Raw genomic sequence first — 9934 nt, 5'->3', positions numbered from 1 at the left:
CCTACCCCCCAAGGGTACAATGGTAATCCGGCTGGACCCGGGCCCAGCCGTCAGTGCCTCCGGCCTCCGTCTTCTCCGCCAACTGCTGGGGCCCGCCGATTGGTGGGCCCCGCCGACTGGCTAGGTACGGAGCCGACAGGCCGCGTCCACCGCGAGCGGGGTCTTGCCGGCTGCTGATTACTGTAGCCGTGCTTCTAATGATGCGGGCTTCGTCATGGAGTCGTGGCAACAGCCCCGCCGCCTGGCGGGCGATCACTATTGCCACTCTCCATCACATCTGATTAATGGCGCGTGGGCCCCGGGGAAGGGTCTGGCCGACTCCCGGGGGCCAACTCCCAACGAGTCTGACTGGTGGCGCACTTGCCGTCTTCTAGGGTCCCACTGGCTGGTGGGACCCGCTGCCCCAAGGCTGTATGGACAAGCCGTCGTGGGCGCAGGATTCGGTCCACTGGTGCTGATAGCGGGGCTGGTATGGCAACAGTGCCACGCCGCACGGAGATCTCCGCGAGTACGACGTATTGTAGCCATGCCTGCCTCTGGAAAGGGGTGGGAGCAGTCTTCACTGTAGCCACTCCCCTGTCCTGTCCCTCTTGATGAGGGCATGGGGTTTTGCTGGAGTCGTGGGCCGACTCCCCAAAGCCAGCTTCTCTGGAAGTCGCCAGTCGGGAGTCGGCTTATCCTGAAGTTGTCCCTGGGACTCGGCCGCGAGTGGGCAGTCGGCTATCTTACCGCCGGCTTCTCAGAAGGCGGCTCTTCGCCCTGGGGTCTTGAGGGGCGCAGCCTGCCCCGATGTCTTGAAAGGTTCTGGGGCTCGGGTTAGCCTACCCGTGGCCCATTATTCCGACAGTAGTCCCCGAAGCTGGTGAGGCGCCGCGGACGGTCGGCCGAGAAGCCTCAGCAGTTTCTCTTTCCGGGTACTCGACACATGGCTCTTGGTTGACTTCTGCCGGGCCGGCTAGGAGTCGGACTCGCCCAACTATGACTCACACAATATTTGAACGTCGCGGAGGGATCCAAGTAGCGTGTTGGCTAAGCCTCCAGGCTGCCGCCTGCTCCAGGCATGTCACGTGATAATACGTGGCTGGGCCATTCTGCCAGCCTACGCGCGCGATGGGACAGGCCCGTAGGTGGGGCCCGCCACTACCGTGCCTCGGCGCCCGAGCAGATCCGCTGTGGCCCAGGCGGACGGTTGGGATTCCCGTGGAGTTACTGCGCGCAGTAACTTTGTCGTGGAAACGTGGGGGTCGTGGGGTCGTGGGCGCAGTAAATCCCACGACCGCCCCCTCGGCTTCGCAGCCCATGAGGCTATAAGTAGGGGGAGGGGCGCCTCAGAGCACGCGTGCCCCTCCATCCCACTACGCCTTGCTCTTCTCCTTCTTCTTCTTCCTCACCCCGCCGTGCGCCCAAGTTCCGACGAACGCCGCAACGATCAGCTCACGATGAGCTCTTCTTCTGCCGCCGTGCCTTCCCCGGTGCGCTCCGGCACCTGGGACGGCTCAGAAGTTCATGATGACCACATCGAGTTCCTCCGCAAGACTCGTCGGCTCCCCGGCGAAGATCACGTGTGGGTGCGTCTTGCACCGAGGGGGGGATTTCCCCCGCGCCGCAGGAGGACGAGCGGGTCATCTTCCGCTCGCACTGCCTGCGCGGGTTGGGGCTGCCGGCGAGCAGCTTCTTCTGCTCTTCTCTGGAGTTCTACGGCCTCCAGCCGCACCACCTCACGCCCAACACAGTGGTGTTGTTGTCCGCCTTCGTGGCCTTGTGCGAAGGCTTCCTCGGAGTCCTCCCCACCCTCGAGCTCTGGGGGGAGTTCTTCTTCTCCAAGCTCGGGACCCAGGCTGCAGGCGTGCCGGCTCAATGCGGCGCTTTCATCGTCGTGCGAAGGTTAGGGGCCGACAACCCCTTCCCCACCATCTCGCTGATAAAGTCGGTGAAGATGTGGCAGCGGTCGTACTTCTACGTCAGGAGTGTCTCCGCGAGGGGCGACTGGGTCAACCTGCCGGCTTTCGAAGCCGGCCCGCCGGCTGGGAGACTGCCCAACTGGTCGTACCGGGCCAAGTCGCTGACGCCTGCGGGAGCCGGCGCCGTCACGCGACTCTGAGTGCTGACGCAGTCGGAGGGCTTAACTGGTCCAGACCTGCTGGCCGCCTTCGTGGCGCACCGAGTTCTCCCGCTCCAAGGTTGCCCCCACATGATATGCCAAATGAGCGGGCACCATGACCCGAGTCGGATGTGCACCAAGGATATGCCTCACGAGGAGGTGGCCTACATGGTGAACTACCTCCCGGACAGCAAGCTCCTGGAGGATTGGCGGTTCGGCAATGAGCCATACTCCCGAGCCAACCCCGCGCCCGTAGTGAGTTGCCTTTTCTTTCTTTGGATTGTCTTCTTTCTTGCCGAGTTTGTTTTGTGCGGCCTGACCAGTCGGCTTTGGTCAGAATCCCCTCCTCCATCCACCAGTCGGCACCTCGGGGCTAGCCCGCGAGTTCCTTGCCGACCAAGCGGAGAGTGGCGTCGACGACCCTGATCTGGGGGCGGCGGCTTTGGAAGACGACGCTGAGGGAGGAGGAGGAGCAGCAGGCGGCTCCAGGCCTTCGGCCACTTTCGCCGACTGGCCTGACGACAAGGCCAAGGGAGAAGTCGCCCCCCGCCATCAGCCAGGAGCCAACCATCCTGGCGCGGGTTCTTGTGCCGCACCGGGTGCTCCAGGCGGCGGGAAGAAGCGTAGGGCCGTGCCGACCTTTTTCGGCAGTCGGCCAAAGAAGCCCAAGGGTTCGGCTGCAGCGACCCGGCGGGACGAGGCGGCTGCAAAGGCCATCCGCTTTCATAAGGAAGTGAAGAAGCCGCCGCTGGTATCCGCGTGAGTATTCTGTCTCAATGCTTTATTCTTTCTTTGTGGCTTTGTCTGAGTCTTTTACTTGCTTCCCTTGCTTCAAGGCTCCCCTCACTCTTGAGAGGGTCGCCACCGCCTCCGTCATGGGGTCAGCGGAGACGTCCGCCTCCACTCGGCGGATTGACCCCGCCGCCGACCTCCGGGAGGCGACGGAGCGAAATGCGCAGGAGAAGCGCAACGAGGAAGAGGCCGCCCGCCTGGAGAAGGTGGAGGCCGATAAGGCGGAGGCCTCCGCCAAGAAGAAACTGGCTGAGGCCGAAGTCGTCGTCGCGACGAAGCGGCAGGCTGAGGAGGCCGCGCACCGCCAATCGGCGGTGTTCGTCACCCTGCTGAACTCTGCGCCGCCGCCTCCGGAGTTCACGGGGCATACTGGGGAAGCCGGCGGCGAGAACCCCGTCTTGGAGAGGGAAGGCGGCGACTCCTCCACGCCGGACGTGATCGTTCCGCCGCCGCCTCCGCCGCCGTCTGGGAGCGCGCAAGGCAAATAGCCAGCGGACCCTCTGGTGCTGCCGACCGAAGACGAGGCCGTGCCAAGGCTACTCCTCCAAGTCGGCTCGCCAATGCGCCGCCGTCTGGAGAAGGCGACTTCGGCACCCCGCCCCCTGGAGGCCGGCACCGCCAGCTCGGCGATCCCAGGCATCGAAGCGATGAGCGCCGCGCCCATTGGGTGGGTGCGAGGAGGCGGCACAGGTCCGCTGAACCAGGCGCTTCTGGACGTCCAGGCGAAGCTTCGAGCTGAGGGCGACGCCCTCCAGAACTGCACCAAGGCGTACCTGGCATCGCGGGCAGCCGTCCAGGTTTGTTTTTTCTTTGGTCCTTGTTTTCTTGTTCCTCTCTGTGGGGGTGCGCCAGCGCACCCACTGGGTGTAGTCCCCGAGTTTTGGGCCGGCTGGTGAGCAGGCGGCCTAGAACTCCAACTGGTGAGCTCCGGGTACTAACTTTTGTCTGAAACACTTGTCGCGGGACTACCACAACCTCCGCGTTACTGCCTTCAACCGTAATGTTGAAGAGCTAGGCAAGAGGACCGCCGACTTGTCGGAGAGCCAGAGTAAGTCCTTTTTTGTTCTTTGCGGGGGCGCGCTGGCGCACCCGCGGGCTGTAGTCCCCGAGATTCGGGCGGACTGCTGAGCAGTCGGGCCGGATCTCCCTGGCGACCTTCTTTATGGATGACTTAACGCCTTCTTACTTCCTTCTCTTCAGGAGCCAACGCTGTTCTTCAACAGCAGCTGAGCGACGCCAACTCCACGTTGCGTGCCAAGGGAGAGGAGTGCAGCAAGCTCGCCACAGAGCGCGATCTGCTGGCCACTCAATTGGCAGAGCAGAGGGGGCTACTTGCGAAGACGCGGAAGGAGGCGGAGGAGGCAGAAACCGCCCTCCTGGCCGAGTTCGCGAGCGAGCGCTCCTCCTGGACTGTCAAGGAGGCGATGCTGGCCTCCGGCTTCCATGAGATTGAAGACATCGTTGATGGTGAGTTTCTTTACTTTATTTCTTCGAGCTGCCGATTATAAGTCGTGCCGACTCCTGGTTTTTGACTTGCTTCTTCGTTTCTTCCGTCTTGGCAGACTTCTTCCCTGGGCACTCACAGGCCGCCATCCAAGCCATCGAGGCTGACCGTGAAGGTCGGAGGGCGGAAGGTGCAGAGATCGCCGCCGACGCCCCCCGAACCCTTGATGAGCATATCCTGAGCATCGAGGCTCGCCTTCGACCGACTCACCAGATGCTGCGCCGGCTTCAACATGTCGGCGCCCAGGCGATTGCCGCCCTGTGGCCGGACATGCAGGCTCCGTGCACCCCCAGCCTGACTGCCGACTGGCTAGAGGTCGTGGCTGGTCGTCTTGAGGCCTGGAAGGGTTCCTCGGCCCGAGCTGGAGCGCGCCGGGCCTTGGAGTTTGTCAAGGCGCGGTATCCGGGGCTGGATCTAGACCGGCTGGCCACCCTTCGGTCAGAGGCCTAGCCGGAGCTAGCAGCCGCGAAAGATGCCTTTGTCAAGCATGCCGCAGCGATCACTGAGTACACAAACACCAGCATCTTCGTCCCCGAGCGGTCTGAAGACGGCGAGGAGGTACCGCCGGAGTGGTTTGGGATGAACCCAGACTACGGCGAGGACTCGGCGGAGGTGATCGGCTCCAGCGTCGAGGAGGAAGGCGAGGCGAAGGACGGAGGCGAGACGGAAGCACCAGAAGACGGAGGAGACGGCCAGCCTCAGCTCGACCGCGCCTCCAGCAACGAGCCACATGCGACCGAGCCGACTGCCGCCGGAGGCGATCAAGCCGAGACTACCCAGCCGGTCGCCCCAACGCCTGATGCTGCCGCCTCCTCCGACCCTCCGAATCCGTCTGCTGCTTCCTAAGCTGCCGCCTTATCTTTATTTTATCTGCTTTAGTAGTCTTTCAAGAACTTGTTAATTTGCACAATTCCACCCGCGGGGTGTATTTTGAACTTCTGCTCGAAGATTCGGCCAAGGGCCTATGTTATGTAAATATTTATCTGAATTCTATCTTTTCTTGCTCATTGCTCTTTTGGCCTTTTTTCCTTTGCCGCTTTCCCTTAATTGCCTGCTTTGCCAATCGGACAGCCGCTCCGCGGACTGCCATTGGATCAAATGCTTGGCTACTTTGGGAAGGCAAGTACTTAGCCATTTTTAAGAGTTTTTTAGCTAGTTGAATAGAAGGCGGCAATCCGACTATTCAAGAGTCGGTTTGCGAAAAAAGGCTGGAAGCCGTCTTGAGCTATGTTTTATGCTTTGAGTCCTTAGCCATTTTTCATGCGAACGCCCATTCTACCTTACTTCTGCCCACCGTACAGTCGCTCTGCGAGCTGCGGCTTCTGAAAGGAGACGGCTTAGGCGTTACACACTACTTGTTCGGCTGCAGGAAGCATTTCATAGTGCAAGGTGGCAAGTCCCCGGGCCGACTTGTCGAGCCCAGTGCCAAGCGGCATAACAAAAGAGTAACATACTTGTAGGCATAATTTTTATCATACAGACAAAAGAGGGCAGTCCCCGAGCTCGTCTCGGTGGGCCCGAAGTCTTGGTACTTTAATACAAAAGGTAGCATGGTACATACTGCATCAACTGTAAAATCTTCGGAGGAGATTTGCATTCCATCGCCGCTCTGTCTCTTTGCCAGAGTCGTCCCTCTTACATGCTCGGGGCTTCTAAGCGTCAATCAGGTAGTAGGAGTCGTTGCCCAGCACTTTGCTGATGATGAAAGGGCCTTCCCAAGGCGCCGACAACTTGTGTTGGCCGGCTGTTCGCTGGATCAGCCAGAGCACAAGGTCGGCTTCTTGGAAAGATCTTGGCTTGACCTTCCTGTTGTGGTATCGGCGCAGGCTCTGCTGGTAGATGCTGGACCGGCTGAGTGCCAACAGCCGGCCCTCTTCCAGCAGATCGATGTCGTCTTGACGTGCTTCTTCTGCTTCCTCCTTGGTGTACATGGTGACTCATGGGGAGTCGAACTCTATGTCCGTTGGGATGACGGCTTCGGCACCGTAGATGAGGAAGAAAGGCGTGAAGCCGGTTGACTTGTTTGGAGTCGTGCGCAAACTCCAGAGGACGGCTGGTAGCTCATCGAGCCAGCAGCCAGCCGAGCGCTCCAGAGGCTCGATCAGCCGGGGCTTGATGCCGGACAGGATGAGGCCGTTTGCTCGCTCCACCTAGCCGTTTGACTATGGATGGGCAACGGACGCTAGTGTAACACCCTCGATGTGACTATAGCTCCCACGTGTCGAGGCACGACTTAGAGACATAATCGCATTGAAGGCATATGTCGCAAGTTAGGCAATCTTCACAAACATCCCATGTAATATAATAATAAAAGGGGAGATAACATAGTTGGCTTACACTCGCCACGTCAATCAAGTACATAAATAACATTACATCATCGAAACACTCATGGCCGACTACGGCGCCAAAATAAAAGAGAACCCAACATGCGACAGCGGTCCCGTTCACCCCCAACTGGGCACCACTACTGATCATCGGGAAAGGAAACATAGTAACGTTGAGAGTCTTTGTCGAACTCCTACTTGAGCTCATATGCGTCTCCTGGAGCAGAATCATCAGGCCCTGCATCTGGTGTAATAGTAATCTATGAGCCACAGGGACTCGGCAATCTCGCACCCTCGCGATCAAGACTATTTAAGCTTATAGGTATGGCAAGGTAAATATGAGTGGAGCTGCAGCAAGCGACTAGCAAGTATGGTGGCTAACTTATTCGCAAAAGAGAGCGAGAAGAGGAGGCAAAGCGCGAGCAAGAAACTAGAGAACAACCTGCGCAAACATTACTCCAACACCGTGTCCCCTTCCCGGACTCCACCAAGAAGAGGCCATCACGGTAACAAACTCAGTTGATTCATTTTAATTAATTAAGGTTCAAGTTATCTACAACCGGACATTAACAAATTCCCATCTGCCCATAACCGCGGGCATGGCTTTCGAAAGTTCAATCACTGCAGGGGAGCCCCAACTTAGCCCATGACAAGCTCTCACGGTTAACGAAGGAATAGACCTCCTCCCAAGACGTTCCGATCAGACTCCGTATCTCGGTTACTCAAGACACTTCGACAGGTTAAAACAAGACCAGCAACACCGCCCGAATGTGCCGACAAATCCCGATAGGAGCTGCACATATCTCTTTCTCAGGGCACACTCAGATAAGCAATCCGTACAACCAAAACCAGCCCTCGAGTTTCCCCGAGGTGGCGCTGCAAGGGGCTCTAGTTTGGACCAACACTCAGAGGAGCACTGGCCCGGGGGGGTTAAAATAAGATGACCCTTGAGTCTGCAGAACCCAAGGGAAAGAAAAGGCTAGGTGGCAAATGGTAAGACCAATGTTGGGCATTGCTGGAAAAGCTTCAACCAAGGCGAACTATCAAGGGGTTCCCATTATAACCCAACCGCGTAAGGAACGCAAAATCCAGGAACATAACACTGATATGACGGAAACTAGGGCGGCAAGAGTGGAACAAAACACTAGGCGAGAGGCCGAGCTTTCCACACTTTACCAAGTATATAGATGCATTAAGATAACATAGCAATATAATGATATCCCAACAAGTAAATACATGTTCCAACAAGGAACGGCCTCCAATCTTCACCTGCAACTAGCAACGCTATAAGAGGGGCTGAGCAAAGCGGTAACATAGCCAATCAACGGTTTGCTAGGAAATGGTGGGTTAGAGGTTTGACATGGCAATTTGGGAGGCTTTAAAGCAAGTGGTAGGCATCATAGCAATGGCGTAGCAAAAGAGCGAGCAAACTAGCATAGCAAAGATAGTAGTGATTTCGAGGGTGTGATCATCTTGCCTGCACAGTTGTCAGAGTTGACTGGATCCTCGAAAGCAAACTCAACGGGCTCCTTGTTAGCGAACTCGTCTCCCGACTCTACCCAAACAAGACAAACAAGCAACAAGGATACAATCAACCACGTGCAAACTCCAACAACACAATGCAAAGACGATATGCTATGCGGGATGCGATGCGGGATGCAAAATGCAAGACATGACAGGAAAATGCATGACCCTGGCCTCAACTTGGAAATCCAAGTGTGCCACTGGAAAGATGAGATGAAATCGCTTGAAAACAATATAAAGAACGCCGGAATCGGAGTTACGGTTTGGAAATGGCAAGCGATTCAAAAATGGCACCGGTTTGCAATTTACAGCAAGTAGGCATCTAAATGCAACGAAATGAACATGCTACAGCGCCCAAACATGACAACAAAATACATGGCAGGGATGCACACAAGATGATCAACAAAAGTCTAGCACTGAGCTACGGTCAATTCATCCATTAACAGGTTCAAACAAGCATGGAAAAAATGTATATGGCAAACAGATCTCAGACTTAGTGAAATCAACACTCGTCTGGAATTTCAGATCAGGTAGCCCTCTCCGGAGCAACAAAACTACCTGCTATAGGACCTAAACATGGCAAAGTAAAGCACGGCATGGAGCTACTCAAAGAGCTTAACAAAAGTCCCTTAGTGACCTTGAGCCAAAAGGGATCAGAAAATACAATTGCAAGCACGCGAACATAGCAAAAACATAATCAGTTTTCATACTTAGTGAAAACTGACACATGCTGAAATATAACTCAAGTAGGCATGTTTACGAGCTCGATGCACTCACTACGGTGCAAGTCATGGCAAGAAAAGCATGCACCCATCAATAAGGCACAACGCACAAGCTAGACATGGCAAGAACAATAGCATAGCATGCACGGATCAACTACAACATCACCGGCAAAATTGCAAACAAGTTGACAATCTGTCCAGATTCACAAAGTAGCAAAAGTAGAGCTCAATTGACTCAACCTAGGGTGCTCCATAATTGCAAACAAAGGCATGGATGGATAGAGCACTATAAGGGTAACAAAACTCCCTTACTGGTCATCCTCAAAAGAGGCACGTATCACTAGGAAACAACAAGAACATATGGCATCATGAGATAAACAGCTCCAGGACTTAGTGAAATTACTAAGTCCCTGAAAACAGAATTAGCAAGTGCACCACTTTGCAAGCTTGCACAAGTCACCACACACATCACAAAAATACATGGGTTGCACCTCTGGAAAGATGGCAAAACCATTAACAAAACATATATAGAACTCATGGGCATAGCATGCACACATTAATCATGGCAAAAATGACAAAAGTGCTAAACGGAGTAACAGATCTGACAATTAACTCAACTAGCCCTCTTCTAATAGCATTTCGGTCATCAAGATGAACTCAAATGAAAATGATGCAATGGAATGAAATGATGCACTCTCTTAGATGAACATTTTGATATGCCATATGCATGAATCAGAGCTACGGATGCAAAATTACAGGGTCATGAACATGTGCACATGGACTGAAATTCTGGGACTTAGACAAAAATTTGACCTAGGGTTTTTTTGGATCTAGATCTCGCGCATGGAAATCGAGGCGGCCCGAGCACTATAGAACGGCGGGGAAGGAGCTCGCCGGAGCCGGCGTTGACAGCGGGAGGCGGCGGGGCGAGGCCGGCGGCCGGGCGAGGCAGCGGCGTCGGCGGAGG

Source organism: Triticum dicoccoides, chromosome 1A (assembly GCF_002162155.2).
Source record: "Triticum dicoccoides isolate Atlit2015 ecotype Zavitan chromosome 1A, WEW_v2.0, whole genome shotgun sequence".
Lineage (NCBI taxonomy): Eukaryota > Viridiplantae > Streptophyta > Magnoliopsida > Poales > Poaceae > Triticum > Triticum dicoccoides.
The sequence above is the reverse complement of the archived record's forward strand: the minus strand, read 5'-3'. Positions refer to the sequence as shown.